This window comes from Heloderma suspectum, chromosome 2, assembly GCF_057233095.1.
Source record: "Heloderma suspectum isolate Gila_16-S chromosome 2, 16-S_ref, whole genome shotgun sequence".
NCBI classification, from domain to species: domain Eukaryota; kingdom Metazoa; phylum Chordata; class Lepidosauria; order Squamata; family Helodermatidae; genus Heloderma; species Heloderma suspectum.
This window is the reverse complement of record NC_139459.1, coordinates 85,282,870-85,298,163: the sequence shown is the minus strand read 5'-3', so window position 1 is coordinate 85,298,163 and position 15,294 is coordinate 85,282,870. Positions and strand designations below refer to the sequence as shown.

The 15,294-nt window shown below is 41.3% G+C and overlaps 1 protein-coding gene across 7 annotated transcripts in view; it reads right to left on the bottom strand.

The window, feature by feature from the left end:
• CDC42SE2 (CDC42 small effector 2) overlaps nt 1-15,294 on the bottom strand; it is a 101,392-nt gene that overhangs the window by 42,834 nt on the left and 43,264 nt on the right. The window contains exon 4 of one of the 7 annotated variants that reach the window (XM_084834022.1): nt 13,969-14,100. The exons of the other annotated variants lie outside the window; for them this stretch is intronic. The gene's annotated coding sequence lies outside the window, so the exon portion shown is untranslated. The remainder of the gene's footprint in view (nt 1-13,968; nt 14,101-15,294) is intronic. 7 annotated transcript variants of the gene reach the window in all.

Here is a 15,294-nt window from a genome sequence, read left to right as displayed (position 1 = left end):
GAGATAATGCTGTCTCTCAAGAACAGTAATTTTTCATTCCTGAATCAAATCCCTTAATGAATTTCCATGATGTAGAGAGTAAATTTACTAACTGAAAAATGGTTACATATCAGCTATAAATCTGAAGCAAGGAGAAGCTAGTGGAGCCAGGATGGTTTTAGAGTGGCAGTAGACATTTAATTTGAATTAAGAATGTTATTAAGCTCTCATAACCCAAAATAAGAAACTGAGAAAACAAGCTTTTTTGACAAGATCCACGTGTCTCTCATAGCTTCAATCCAAATATAAAGACAGGTTGAGATAAAGACATTTGAATGAAATTCCTCATTAATTACCATCCAAGAACAGCATTCCCCATTTTGAAATATTTAACATGCTCACTTTATGGGTCAACATTTCTTGCCTTCTGGCTGCCTCATTTCTTTGCTGCAACCTCAGACAGGAAATGTGGTAATGGGGCTGTTTCAGTTTTGGGAGGAACAGATAAAGAGCACAGAAACCCAGAGGAAGAAGGAGGAGGACTGCAGGTGCTAGCTAATGTATCATTTGAACTTAAGGTTTTTGTCTCCCTGTGTCTCACTTGTCTGGGCTCAGCGTACAAAAGAAACAAAAAAAAGAGAGTGTCATGGAGGGAGGGAGGGAGGGAGAAGCAATGTGTGTAAATCTGCTAGCTGGATTATGGTAGGTTTCTAATATCCAAGTTCATATTTGAGAGGAAACCATTTCATTGAAAGTGTTAAGTTTATGTTCAGACAGAGAGAGATGCAACCTAAGAAGGAAGAGGAGGAGGAGAAATCTATGCTTTTGTCACAAACATCTTCTTGGGACTAATAGTGGGTGTGGAAGACAAGCATGTTTCCATGATTTCGAACAAGGGCCACAATACCACTTTTAAAGTCTTAGCTATAAATATAGTGTGCTAGAAGGCACTTCCAAGCAGCAACTGGTGTTCTTGTTTAGATTGAGAAGAGGTAACACCATCCATAACTTCAGAGAAAATCGCTGTCAAGCATGCAGGACTGAGAGGGCACATAGGACATTTGGTTAAGCCATTTTCACCAGCGTCACTGGCATATTAGCATTCCTGCATTTTATAAATAAAATTAAAAGTTGGCATAGGCTACATAGTCCATCATATTTTGAATGGTTTTCTTCTGCTTTCTCTATTACATTAACATGCAACAGATTCCAGACCTAAAAAAACACATCACTTCTGAAAATGTCCTACGTTCTGTTTGCCCTGCATTCTCTCTGAAAGACGGAGGAGTTCGACAGCACAAGCAAACTAGTAATTCCACAGCAAAAGTTGGAGCAGCTTTAAAGAAGAAGTCTGAATATGTATTGTTTAAGTGTCTAAGAGACATCTGAGAAGTATCTTGGGAAGCTACATTGTTTTAATCAGCTACTCTACAAGTTGCACTAGGACATGAAGATGGCCTGAAATCCCATGTTCAGCAGAAGCAATCTTACTTATATTATTCCATTTGCTTTCTCTACCTAGCTGGCCACAGTGTGAACAACGGGAGTTTAAATAACATCCTCAATCATGGGCCCATTTACAATAATCTGATAGCATACCCTACTAGCATTGGGTCTAACTTAATATGTCCTAGGATCACTGTTTCAAATGCAAGAGAAATGTTGCTGCATTCAAACTGGTGCTAAGGCTGCAATCCTATACTAAGCAGGGACAGGGAGTAAGCCCAATTGAACTCATTGGTATTTATTTTTGAGAAGACACATATAGGATTGCGCTGTAAGGCTGTCATCCTAACCACACTTATTAGGGAGGAAGTTTTATTAAACTCCGCACCGTGGGTCTTCTGAGTAAGCATGCTTAGGACTGCACTGCAAGATGCCTTTTTATCTCTCTACACTTAACATCTGAATATGGTTAATGGGGCAGATAACTGGGAAACATCCATTTTAATACACATTCTAGGAACTAACTATATTTAGGTATTTAATTCAAATGATCCGGTGGGTGCACATTTTTCTCTTTCTGTAATTAGATATGGTCCTAAAGATGCACATTGGTTGCTATTTTTTCTTACAGAGAAACCCTACATCCAGGCTCTTGTCCTTGGGGTGATATTTTTCTATGCAAGGATTTAAGTGTTTCTTCTAACAGCAAGGTTAAATATTCAATTATCTGCTTGAGATATGCAAACTACTTAAGATTATATGCTTATCTATACTTATTTTCCTTCCTCTCCAATACTCTCAACACATATTGCAATGCCAGAAAATTTGAAGCAATCAACACTTTCCAAATAGGTCTTGATTTAGCTTAATACCAAAATCATTCTCGACTCATGAAAAACTACTGGACAAAATGCACTAGCATGTGGTGATCTAAGTAAAAAGAAAAAAAAAGATCTTCTCATGTGCTTTACTCTCCTTTCCACAATGGTGTAATTTTCCTTACGTGTCAGGCAATGCTGCCTGGAAATTAGGATCACACAACATTTGCGCCAACACAGCCTTGACATACTGTCAGTGTTATGTGTGGCTCACCCTATCCCATCCATCCATGAGCCATTTTGTATGCTACCACTGTTGTATAGGAACTTCTACCCTGTGGCTGCAGCCCGCACCCCTTCAGTAACTTCTAGATGTGCACGTGCAAGTGACATATATGGCTAAATAAGCCTGAAACACGACATTCTATCTCTTTTCCCATTTTAGATAGTTTTCTTCAGTTTTTTAAAAATATTTTTTTTTAGTAACATGCACACGTGCAAATGCACGCATACACACACTCTGCAGCTATGTGGGGGTGCCCTCTCTTTCATTATTGCATAGGCTTAGGCCCATGCATTTTGAAGAGCTGCTAAGGCCCAGGCTGATCTCCTAAATTCTAGCTTCCTGTCGCCCAAGCCTCCTTTTTGTGAGTGCGACTGGTGGAGACAGGACCAGTGGAGCACTCATGCTCTGCCAGTAATGGAAATGATGTCAGGTCAAGACCACCATCATGTGTACGCACTCGTGTGGGTGAAAGAGGGACCAACCATCTCTGTAAGGTTGTTGTCCATCTGTGCATGCATGAATGTGTGTTGCTGCTTCTTGAATCTGTATGGAAAGGGGTGTGAGCACATGTATTTGGAAGGGGGTGTAACCTACATGCTGTACTCCTTGATCATATAATGCATGTGTGTGTTTTTACCTTATGTCTGTGACTATTCCCTTTCCTAAGCCATTTGCTCGGCAAGTAGGTTATTTTCTGCTTTCTGATTGTGTCATAGTTGTAGTCTGGATTGTGTGGTAGCCGTGGAGGCCCAATTTCATATATGGATAGTCCTGCTCAGTGGCAGAAAACTAATAAAAATACGTAATAGAGAAATTTAGCTTTTGCACTAGGCTCCACTGTAAACTCCGCCCAGGGCCTGACAGCTATCAGAAAAATTATTTCAAGAATTAGTTCCCTCCCACAGTAGTATCACCCCCTAGAGGTGAGATGACACTAGCGTGGAAAGGAGTCATGCAATTTTACTTCAGCCACGTCTAGATATAACCATAGCAGTGTGAGCGGCTACTGTGCCGTCGCAATAACATATGTATCCCCCCATACGTTAGCTTAAAATAACTGGCTGGGAGATTCTGGGAACTGCAATCCAGCAGATCTGGAGGGCACCAGGGGAAAGCTGGCCTACAGTCTTCCCCCACTCAGGCCGCACAGTCTGCAAAAACAGGTGGCTTATCAAGGGCCTGGCAGGCTGCAGCAGTCTCGTAGACTACGTGTGCCCACCCTTTGCCCCATTCAATACCTTCTAATATTACTGCAGGCCCAAAGAGCAAAGAGTTCTGAATCATTCTTCTATCTTTCAGGGCCAGAGATGGAGCAACAGCATGGAAGTACTCCTACGTAAGCCACTATAGAATGCAACATTCTTCAGCCGAAACGCTGCATAAAGCTGTTATAAATAGTTCACTGTGCATCTGGATACTAAAACTATATTGCATTGCTGGCTTATCATTACTGCCTGAATAACGCCATTTCCTACACTCCAGTGCATCATGCATGTAGCTCTTCCCCCACATTAAATCATCATTTATAAGTTTATATATTTTAAAATTACAAATTAAATATATATTATCTTCCACAAAATACATCATGCTGCAGTTACTCCCACGCCACTTCCTCTTGCAGCTAACGGGGCATATGACTATTTAAGGTCTTGTAAGTAATGTGGTTATTTTTGGATTTTTGTTGCTTTGTGAGTGTTACAGCAGTAGCCAAAGCCTGACTATAAGGAGATCCTGTATAATCTGCACAACATAAAAAATACTCCCCTCCCCCCACCACTCCTGCTGGCCCCATCTTAGCTTTAAAATGAGACAAGCAATTTATGTCAGAACACATGGTTATCAACCCCATAATTAAAGTAAATTGTTTAATACATAAACCTTTTTGAATAAGAAGAACACTTTGAAGACAAACATACATTAATGCAATCTCTGAGCTGGATTTTTAACTCTCAGGTTTTCTTCTCTACCCTGCAATATTTTTAAAACTGTTTCCCTTACTGGTTATTGTGCATAGCTTACTTGGATTAAGGTTAATGTTACTCAGTCCCACCTCCTGAAGTCTGTTTACCCAAGCAGGCCAACACATAGCACAACACCTATAGCTGGTTTACAGACTTGCAAATATCACCACAAATGATCTTCAAAGTAAGGTCTGGGTGTGACACAACAAGTCTGATATATGATCAAATACAGTGTCTTGCATAAGTATTGACCTCCCTTTGACTTTTCCACATTTTGTTGCGTTACAACCTGGAATTAAAATGGATTTAATTAGGATATCTTGTCACTCATCTAAACATAATGGTCCATAATGTTGAAGTCGAGAAAAATCTACATATTTTACAAAATGATTTACAAATAAAAAACTGAAAAATCTGGATTGCATACATATTCAGCCCCTTTGTTGTGACCCCCCAAAATAAGCTCTGGTGCAACCAACCGCCTTCAGAAGTCACACAATTTGGTGAATGGAGTCTGTTGTTGTTGTTGTTCAGTTGTTCAGTCGTGTCCGACTCTTCGTGACCCCATGGACCATAGCACGCCAGGCCTTCCTGTCCTGTGCTCTCTCCTGGAGCGTGCTCAAGTTCATATTCATTGCATCGGTGATGCTATCTAGCCATCTCATCCTCTGCCGCCCCTTCTCCTTTTGCCTTCAGTCTTTCCCAGCATTGGGGTCTTTTCCAGGGAGTTTTCTCTTCGCATTAGGTGGCCAAAATATTTGAGTTTCAGCTTCAGTATCTGTCCTTCCAATGAGCACTCAGGGTTGATTTCCTTTAGGATGGACTGATTTGACCTCCTTGCAGTCTAGGGGACTCGTAAGAGTCTTCTCCAGCACCACAGTTCGAAAGCATCCATTCTTCGGCGCTCAGCCTTCCTTATAGTCCAGCTCTCACAGCCATACATTACTACTGGGAAAACCATAGCTTTGATTAGACGGACCTTTGTCGGCAAGGTGATGTCTCTGCTTCTTACTATGCTGTCTAGGTTTGCCACAGCTTTCCTCCCAAGGAGCAAGCATCTTTTAATTTCATGGCTACAGTCACCGTCTGTGGTGATCTTGGAGCCCAAGAAAATAAAATCTGTCACAGCTTCCATTTCTTCCCCTTCTATATGCCAGGAAGTGATGGGGCCAGATGCCATGATCTTAGTTTTTTTAATGTTGAGTTTCAAACCAGCTTTTGCACTCTCCTCTTTCACCCTCAACAAGAAGCTCTTGAGATCCTCTTCGCTTTCTGCCATTAGGGTGGTATCGTCTGCATATCGGAGGTTGTTGATAATTCTCCCGGCAATCTTAATTCCGACCTGTGATTCATCCAACCCAGCGTTTCTCATGATGTACTCTGCATATAAGTTAAATAAGCAGGGTGACAATATGCAGCCTTGTCGTACTCCTTTCCCAATTTTGAACCAATCAGTTGTTCCATGTCTGGTTCTGTGTGTAATTCAAGGGTCACATCATCTCAGATTAAATACACCTGTTTCTGGAAGGCCCTAGAGTTTGCTGGAGAGCATATTTTCTTTGAGCAATCATGGAGGACAGGTGAAGTGCCAGATAACTGGAGGAGGGCTAATGTTGTCCCTGTCTTCAAAAAGGGTAAAAAGGAGGAACCTGGGAACTACAGGCCAGTCAGTCTGACATCAATCCCTGGGAAAATTCTGGAGCAGATGATAAAGCAATCCATCTGTAAGCATCTTGAAAACAATGCAGTGATTACTCAAAGACAACATGGATTTATCAAGAACAAATCCTGCCAGACAAATCTCTCATTTTTTGATCAGGTAACCTCCCTTGTGGACTGTGGGAATGCTGTGGACATCATATACCTTGACTTCAGCAAAGCTTTTGACAAAGTGCCCCATGATATCCTGATGAGCAAACTAGCTCAAAGTGGGCTAGATGAAACAATGATCAGGTGGGTCCACAGTTGGCTACAGGATCGGACTCAAAGAGTGCTTATCAATGGGATGTTCTCAAACTGGGGAGAGGTAATGAGCGGGGTACCGCAGGGCTCAGTCCTGGGCCCAGTGCTCTTCAACATTTTTATGAATGACCTGGAGGAGGAGGTGCAGGGAATGCTGATAAAATTTGCAGATGACACAAAATTGGGCGGGATAGCTAATACCTTGGAAAACAGAAACAAATTTCAAAGTGATCTTGATAGACTAGAGCACTGGGCAGAAAACAACAGAATGACATTTAATAGGGATAAATGCCAAGTTCTGTACCTAGGAAAAAGAAACCAAATGCACATTTACAAGATGGGGGATACGTGGCTCAACAACACTACAAGCGAGAAGGATCTTGGAACTGTTGTAGATCACAAGTTGAATATGAGCCAATAATGTAATGTGGCTGCAAAAAAGGCAAATGCTATTGGAGCTGCATTAATAGAAGCATAGCTTGCAAATCCCGGGAAGTATTAGTTCCCCTCTACTCAGCACTGGTTAGGTCTCATCTGGAGTACTGTGTCCAGTACTTTAAGAAGGATACAGACAAGCTGGAGAGGGTTCAGAGGAGGGCAACAAGGATGATCAGGGGACTGGAAACAAAGCCCTATGAGGAGAGACTGAAAGAACTGGGTGTGTTTAGCCTTGAGATGAGAAGACTGAGGGGAGATATGATAGCGCTCTTCAAGTACTTGAAAGGTTGTCACAGAGAGGAAGGCCAGGATCTCTTCTCGATTATCCCAGAGGGCAGGACACAGAATAATGGGCTCAAGTTACAGGAAGCTAGATTACAGCTGAACATCAGGAAAAATGTCCTGACTGTTAGAGCAACACGACAATGGAACCCATTCCCTAGGGAGGTAGTGGGCTCTCCCACACTGGAGGTGTTCAAGACGAGGCTGGACAGCCATCTGTCAGGGATGCTCTGACTTGGATTCCTGCATTGAGCAGGGGGTTGGACTCAATGGCCTTTTAGGCCCCTTCCAACTCTACTATTTTATGGTATCTAAACAAACAGCATCATGAAGACTGAGGAGCTAGCAAAACAAGTCCGGGATAAAGTTCTGGAGAATCCCTAAGCAGGGTTAGGTTACAAAAAAATATCCCAAACTATGAACATTCCCTGGAGCACCATTAAATCCATAACTACAAAATGGAAAGAATATGGCAAAACTACAACTCTGCTTAGAGAAGGCTGTCCACCAAAACTCAGTGACCGGGTAAGGTGGGGATTAGTCAGAGAAGCAACCAAGAGGCCAACGGTAACTCTGAAGGAGCTAGAGAGATCCACAGCTGAGATGGGAGAAACCATCCATGGGGCAACTATCACCAGGAGGCTGCACAAAGCTGGGCTTTATGGAAGAGTGAAAAGAAGAAAGCCATTGCTGGAAAGAAAGAAAAACGTATCAAATCCCATTTGGATTTTGCCAAAAGGCATGTGAGAGACAGAGCATGTGGGAAACGGTTCTCTAGTTTGATGAGACCAAAATTAAACTTTTGGGCCTTACCTCAAAACACTACGTGTGGAGCAAAGCCAACAGTGCTCATTGCCCTGAGAACACCATCCTCACGATGAAGCATGGTGGTGACAGCATCATGTTGTGGGGATGCTTTTCATCAGCAGGGACTGAGAAACTGGTCAGGATTGAGGGTAAGATGGATGGAGACAAATACAGGGCAATTCTAGAAGGAAACCTGTTTCAGTCTGCAAGGGACCTGGGACTGGGGTGGATTGTCCACCTTCCAGCAGGGCAATGACCCTAAACACACAGCCAGAGTTACACTGGAGTGGTTTAAAAACAAGAACCTGAATGTCTTATGATGGCTCAGTCAAAGCCCAGACCTTTAATCTGATTTAAAACCTGTGGCAAGACTTGAAAATTGCTGTTCACCAATGGTCCCCATCCAATCTGACAGAGCTTAAGCAATTTTGCCAAGAACAATGGGCAAAAATTGCAAGATCCAGATGTGCAAATTTCAAAGAACGCAGGGGCTCAGATTTGATTTATGAACTCAACCTGTTCTATTTTCTTAACCTTAAATTTAAAAAATGCCTACCTTGCCTACTTTGAGATTTCCCCCCTACACTCCCCCCTGCATCCATAAATGATTAAAAGGTGGCTAATTCTAGAAATTCTAAAATGACATGAAGGATATAAAATTAAAGATGTGCAAACAAGAATGTTAGAACGCTCTCTCAACCTTGTTAGAATACAGTGATCTGATATTGTAACTTGCAGTACTAGTTCCCTGGGACTTCGGGGGATATCCAGTTCCCATTCTTGTATAAGATGGTGGGTAACTTATGTCCATAAGTTACATATGGACATAAAAAGACACACAGTTGTATCCCCCGAAGTCCCAGGAAACTAGTACTGCAAGTTACAATATCAGATCACTGTATTCTAACAAGGTTGAGAGAGAGTTCTAACATTCTTGTTTGCACATCTTTAATTTTATATCCTTCATGTCATTTTAGAATTTCTAGAATTAGCCACCTTTTAATCATTTATGGATGCAGGGGGGAGTGTAGGGGGGAAATCTTAAAGTAGGCAAGGTAGGCATTTTTTAAATTTAAGGTTAAGAAAATAGAACAGGTTGAGTTCATAAATCAAATCTGAGCCCCTGCGTTCTTTGAAAGGTTCATCAATTTCTATTATGTTTATGAAATTCAAATTTAAAGTGTGTATATACTCATTTCAGCTCTAATTTGCACTCTCCAGCATTTCATCTCTGTGACTAGATTAAGACAATTAAGCAAAGAACTAATGAGCTGCTACTTTTCTGTCTCTATTAATGAGTACTGACTAAGACATTTCTAGAAGTCATAATATTTAACGGTTTTCTAAATAAGGGGTTGCATCCAGTTGTGTCATTCTGCCAGTGGAAGGGAACTGGTGGTGGAACAGATTTCCCCTTCTCAGGGCCGGCCCTACCATTTTGAGGACTGATGTGCGTGCATGAGGTGGCAGAATGGCAAATTTGTGCTGCTCTCCCAGCCAGGAGGGCATGTGGTGGGGGCCCCTCTAGTGCGTGCTATGGAGAGCCCTGCCAACCACTCTTCTGCCGTGGCACTTACCACAGTGAGAGTGTGGCTGACGGAGCTCTCTGGAGCAACAGCCACACTCCCATCATGCGTCCCCCACTTCTCCTTACAGTAGCTGTAGGTCTCACAAGAGCTTGGACAGGACCCATGTGGGTTTGGGCAAGCTCTTGCAAGGGTTTCACAGCCAGGCAGGAGCACTAAGTGGAGGTAGAAGGAGGCAGCAGTGACGAAAGTGAAGGTTATCCCCTCAGGTGGCAAGATACCTCAGACTGGTGCTGCCCCCTCCCCACTGCATCCCCCCCCCACACACACAGACAGAGCCAAATCTGCTCCAGCATGGGGGGGCACTGAAGGGGGAGGAGAGAATGGGGATGTCAGCTACTGATTATTAGTAAAAGGTTACCTGCTTAGAGGAGCTCATATATTACATGGATGCTTGAAGTTATTGAACTTCATAAAAGGCAGCAGACACAATAAAAACGGAGAAAAATGTCTCATTCTGGCATAACACAAATATTATAACAGAGGAAGTGAAAAACTATAAAAAGTACTAAAAGGCCAGGAAATCATGTGCTACAGTTCAGTTGTTTGCAAGTGACTTTGTCGTGTGAAACTATATCAACTGGAAAGAAAATGGGTGTGGGGAGCAGAGGGGAGTGTTTTTAATCTCACCACCTTGCACCTATATATTCTTTTTCAGAAATCAATTTCATCGTTGAATGGAATTTCATGCATTCCCTGTATTCTGCTTTAATTATTCCTATAGAAAACATATGAGCTTCTAGTTTTTTATTACTCTACAAAAACAGCAACAATAACCCACTGTTTAGTACTTTTCCCCTGCATGCTTCTTTTGTTTATCTAAAGCACCTTTGCCATGCTAACTCAGAATGATGGGAGTTGTAGTCCAACACATCTGGAAAGCAACAGGTTGGAGAAAGCTGATCTAAAAATATTCAAAAGCCCCAAACGAGACAACAAGTTCAACTGGAACAAGGAAAGAAATCTCAATTTTTAGACTTAAACACAAATAGACATGGATATAATTTGCACATTTTAAAATTTAAAAAGTGTTGCTAGAACAGCTGTTCTGAGACAAAATAATGTAGAACCCAATCAATGGAAATGAAGGGCAAAGTGACAAGAACTCACACAGATAAGCTAGATTTTATGGTGCTGAAGATATGACAATGTGGAGTCTGACAATGTTTAGTGATTCCTATGATGGTGTACCATATGACAGCGAATAATAGCAGGCATTTTACTGGTGAATAATATGGTGCAGATTTTTAGTATGATGAAGACTTATGTTATTACAGCTTTATTATGAGAGAAACAACAGCACACAATAACTTAAAGTAACCTTATGACAAGAGAAAGAAGCAGCTAGCCAAGGTACCCAAATGGTTTATAGAAATGTGTCCTTTAAGGTCTATAATTACAAACATGTTTGGTTACATGAAACTTGATTATATTCATTACCTACTTTCAGAATTTGGAAGACATCTCATCAAATCAGCATATCATACAGTTCATGCAAATTAAAAAGGCCTTCCTTGATTTTCTTTCATATTGCTATTTTACATTAGTAGTTCATTCTAATCAATCCAAGACATAACTACCAAATGACTAACTGCCAAGCAAATTGCTTTAGATTAAAAAGTCTACTTCCTCGCATCCTCTTGTTTACAAGTAACTGCATCAGGTTCTTCCATCAGCCCAACTTCTTCATAGCACATAGGCAACTTCCCTTGTACTACACTGCTTGTTGAACTCGTGTATCTTTGGGGAAGCAACAATATGTTAGAACCATCCATCATGTAACTGACCATGGTTTCTAGGAAGTCGTGCAGAATCTTTCTACACTAACACTCTGATCCTAGGCACAATCGGTTGTATTCAGATTTAGTCATACTTAGAGTAGGCCCACTGACATTAATCAGACCTTCATTCATTGTTACTTAAGTCCCATTGATTTCACCTCTAACTATGACTTAGTCTGGATCCAACCCATTAACTAAGTCCCACTTCATTCATGGAACTTGTTTCCAATTTAGGACGGCGGGTCCAAAGTGCACTCAAGAGCTTTCCTGCATCCAGTGCAATTGTTCTCTCTATATAGCAGGCCCATCACAAAATGCTTTTAGGACTTGCCTCATAAGGGACTGCTGGCTAAGACACATCAAGTCCAAAGTCTCCCTAGATGCACAAGTTCTTTGCATCTTGGTCTAAGACCACAGCTTGAAACTGAAATCCTAAATATAGAATCATAGAACAGTAGGGTTGGAAGGGGCCTACAAGACCATCGAGTCCAACCCCCTGCTCAATGCAGGAATCCAAGTCAGAGCATCCCTGACAGATGGCTGTCCAGCCTCGTCTTGAATGGCTCCAGTGTGGGAGAGCCCACTACCTTCCTAGGTCATTGGTTCCATTGTCGTATTGCTCTAACAGTCAGGAAGTTTTTCCTGATGTTCAGCCAGAATCTGGCTTCCTATAACTTGAGCCCATTATTCCGTATACTTTCTGGGGCAAGTCAGCTCCAACAAAATCAATGGGACTTTCATGAGTAAACAAGATCAAGCTGTAAATCAGACCAAATATACTATTTGCACTGTTGCGTGCACCTTACTCTGACAGGGATGCTTCCATGAACCTATACTGAGGCTGATTTTACACATTACCTGAACATGCCAGAAGAAGAGGCATGAGTGAGTCATGGAATCAAAGTAATACACTGCTCCAGGTACTGAAAAAGTTCATATATCTCTCTGGAAGGCTCCCCCTTGATACCTCAGCTCAGCAGTGCAAAAAGAAAAAGTACAATTCATTTCCTTTTGGAACTTTCTAATAATGTGCAAATCTATGATCTGATTGTCATTAAGTGGCTAAAGAGACTCCTGATATTGTGGCCATCATTTGTTAGAATACTCCAAGAAACCAACCTAAATATCACATAAAAGACCTTTCTGCTGTTAAACAAATCTACCTATACATACTTTAAAGACTGATTCCTACATACAAATATAGGAATGACAAGAATGCTTTAGAGAACAAACCTCCGGGCACTCAATTGTCACTGATGCCTAAATTCTGGTAGCTGGCCCCCAGGCTGCTAAAGAGGATTGGAAGAATATTTCTTAGGGTGGCCAGGTGTCCTAGTTTACAGAGGATAGTTTCTATTTGAAGGCACCCTCTATTTGAAGAGCTATCTAGTCAGTGCCAGCCCAGTTGAAAGATAAACAGCTCTAAGAAGGAAGAGCAGGTGCCTTGAAGCTGTGCACCAACACTGCACACCTGGATAGCACACTGAGCAGGTACACAGGTCATCTGGTCATAGTCTTCCCCACTGTGGTGAGATATATTGTATTTCTATTTAAATGATAGCCATTATGTCAAAATTTGCATCTATACATATCAATTAGCATATATGGAATTTTATACAAATCTGTGTCCTCTTTTTTGTCAATACATTTCCTCTTTTGGGGGCAATGCGTAAGTGTCCAGCTTAAAGTTTCTCCTCCTCCCACGTGTTATGTGTAGAACCTGACCACTTCCTTGGTTTACTTTCTTACTCTCTAATTTAAACCAGCTGCCAATCACTGGAGGAAGGAAGGGTGGGCACCCCAGTCAGAAAGTATGAATTCATGTTAAGGTTTAGCTCCAGTCCTTTTCATTTAAGCACTGTGTGGAAGAAAGGGTGAGAGAATGAGAACAGAACACACCAGCAAGGATAGCTCCATCTTCTCACTTGTACACTCCTATCTCTATCTCTCCCCTATCACACTTGGCTTCTAGAAAATCTGGCTGGCTCCTCCATTTTGCAAAGATTTTTGATCCATTGTTCTTAGTAAAATAGACAGTCCGCTAAGGGAACCATAACCAAATATTCTAAAGAAGAACTGCATGCAGAAGTCCTATTCATTTCAATGGATTTTCATGCACTGTTGACAATCTCAGACCATTTTTTTTCACAGCATTTGACCTCAACATGAACACTGGAGTTCAATTTCCTAGAAAGGTCTTCTGGTTTACCGAACAAGTAAAAATATCAGCAGTGGAAAGTAGCAGCTCTATAGTCGGCACTATTTTATCTAGTGAGAGCAATATACCTTTCCATCTATAGCACAACATTCATGTAGCATTGCCAAACATCATGTTTATTAATATAGGCATCTTTTTGTTGTTGTTATGCAGCACCATCAGTTCCCTTGGTTACACAAGCAATCTTTCAAAAAGTCTCAGTTAAAACATACTGGCAGCTCAAAAGCAAACTACCAGATCTTTTAGAAATCTGATTTATTCCCTGGTATTTTGGTATACTTTCCTGCCATGTATTGTTTGATATTTTTAAAATTGCAGCATTTCAAACAAAGGCACATATTCTATCTCATACTTCTGTTTTAGTTTCCTCTTCTACCATCTACAAAACTGATTAAACAGATTACCTTCCAATTAAGGAATGACACTTAACATTTCCATATCTTAGCTTTCAGTCCACCAGATTGTCCGTATATTTCCTTCCTGCTCCTTCAGTTGGTTTTGCTTATAACCAACTGCTTCAAATCTGTTTTGATCAACTGAGAGAAAAATAAACTTAAGTTGCATGTCAATTGAATATAATGTTGTAGTTCCTCAGGTCTGAAATATATCTTAAAGGAATTATGTACTTACTACTACCAGTCCTGAAATGTGGTCTACTGACCTTTGTATAATAGGTTATATACATTTTTTCCAGAGGTCAGTATTCACAAGCTCATTGCAGAGATATAGTAAGATCTGCAGTGGCTCTCCTCACAACACTCTAGTCCTGCTGCCCCATGTCAATCACAAATATATACTATGCACAAATAAAATGATCTTAAGGGAAGCAGTGGTGCACCTAGGTAATTTTAGACCCTGGACTTAGTGGTCTTATGCGGGGTGGGGGAGAGTTTAGACGGTCATGTCTATTACTTCAGTTGCAAAGCACGCAAGCAAAATTTCTCTTCTCCCTCCTTCTACCACTGTTCCATGCTTCCACATTCTTGATATGAGCAAAAGGCAAAACAAAAACACTGTGTGCCAACCCCAATAAAAATAGGAATACTCTGAGCATGTGCAGTTTCATATTGTAAACTCACTAAAATTATAGTACCATTATAACTACTGGAATAAAGTGGAGCTTGCTTCTTCAGCCCTGATGCTAAACACATTTGTTAACAAGAAGTGCCATTTTGTTGTGGAGAAGGATACTTAAAGTAAATATAACAAAATGAGCGTGTGTAACTATGTACATACTCAGCTGGTTGGCCCCTAACAACATGTTTTTTGAAATAAGAAGGATGCTGCAGCGAGAAATGTCAGCTGTGGTGGGCCCCAGCTGGTCATGCTGGTCCAGGTGCTGACACCAGGCCTGTTTGTCGCTGCGCCCCATCACCTGTCACTCTGGCTGATCATTTGGAGGCCCCCTCAGCTGTGGGACCCTGGATGTTGACCCTGATGTCCAGCCCTAGCTGCATGACTAAAGGGAAGAGCTGCATCAACACTGGTGTGTGCGCGCGCGTGTGTATGTGTATCTATATCTATATATAAATAGGGCATCTAAAATAAAAGAGTATTCAGATTAATTGTGGGCATGGCTTGTCTGCAGAGTTTTGTCTACAGGAACATATACAACACCTTGTTGAAGTGAAATGATCTAGCAGTTTTTTCAGTCTCTGGACAATTCTCTGGTTAAGCATTTTGATCATCACAAAGCAATCATGATATATATTCTTACATGAACATCAGTG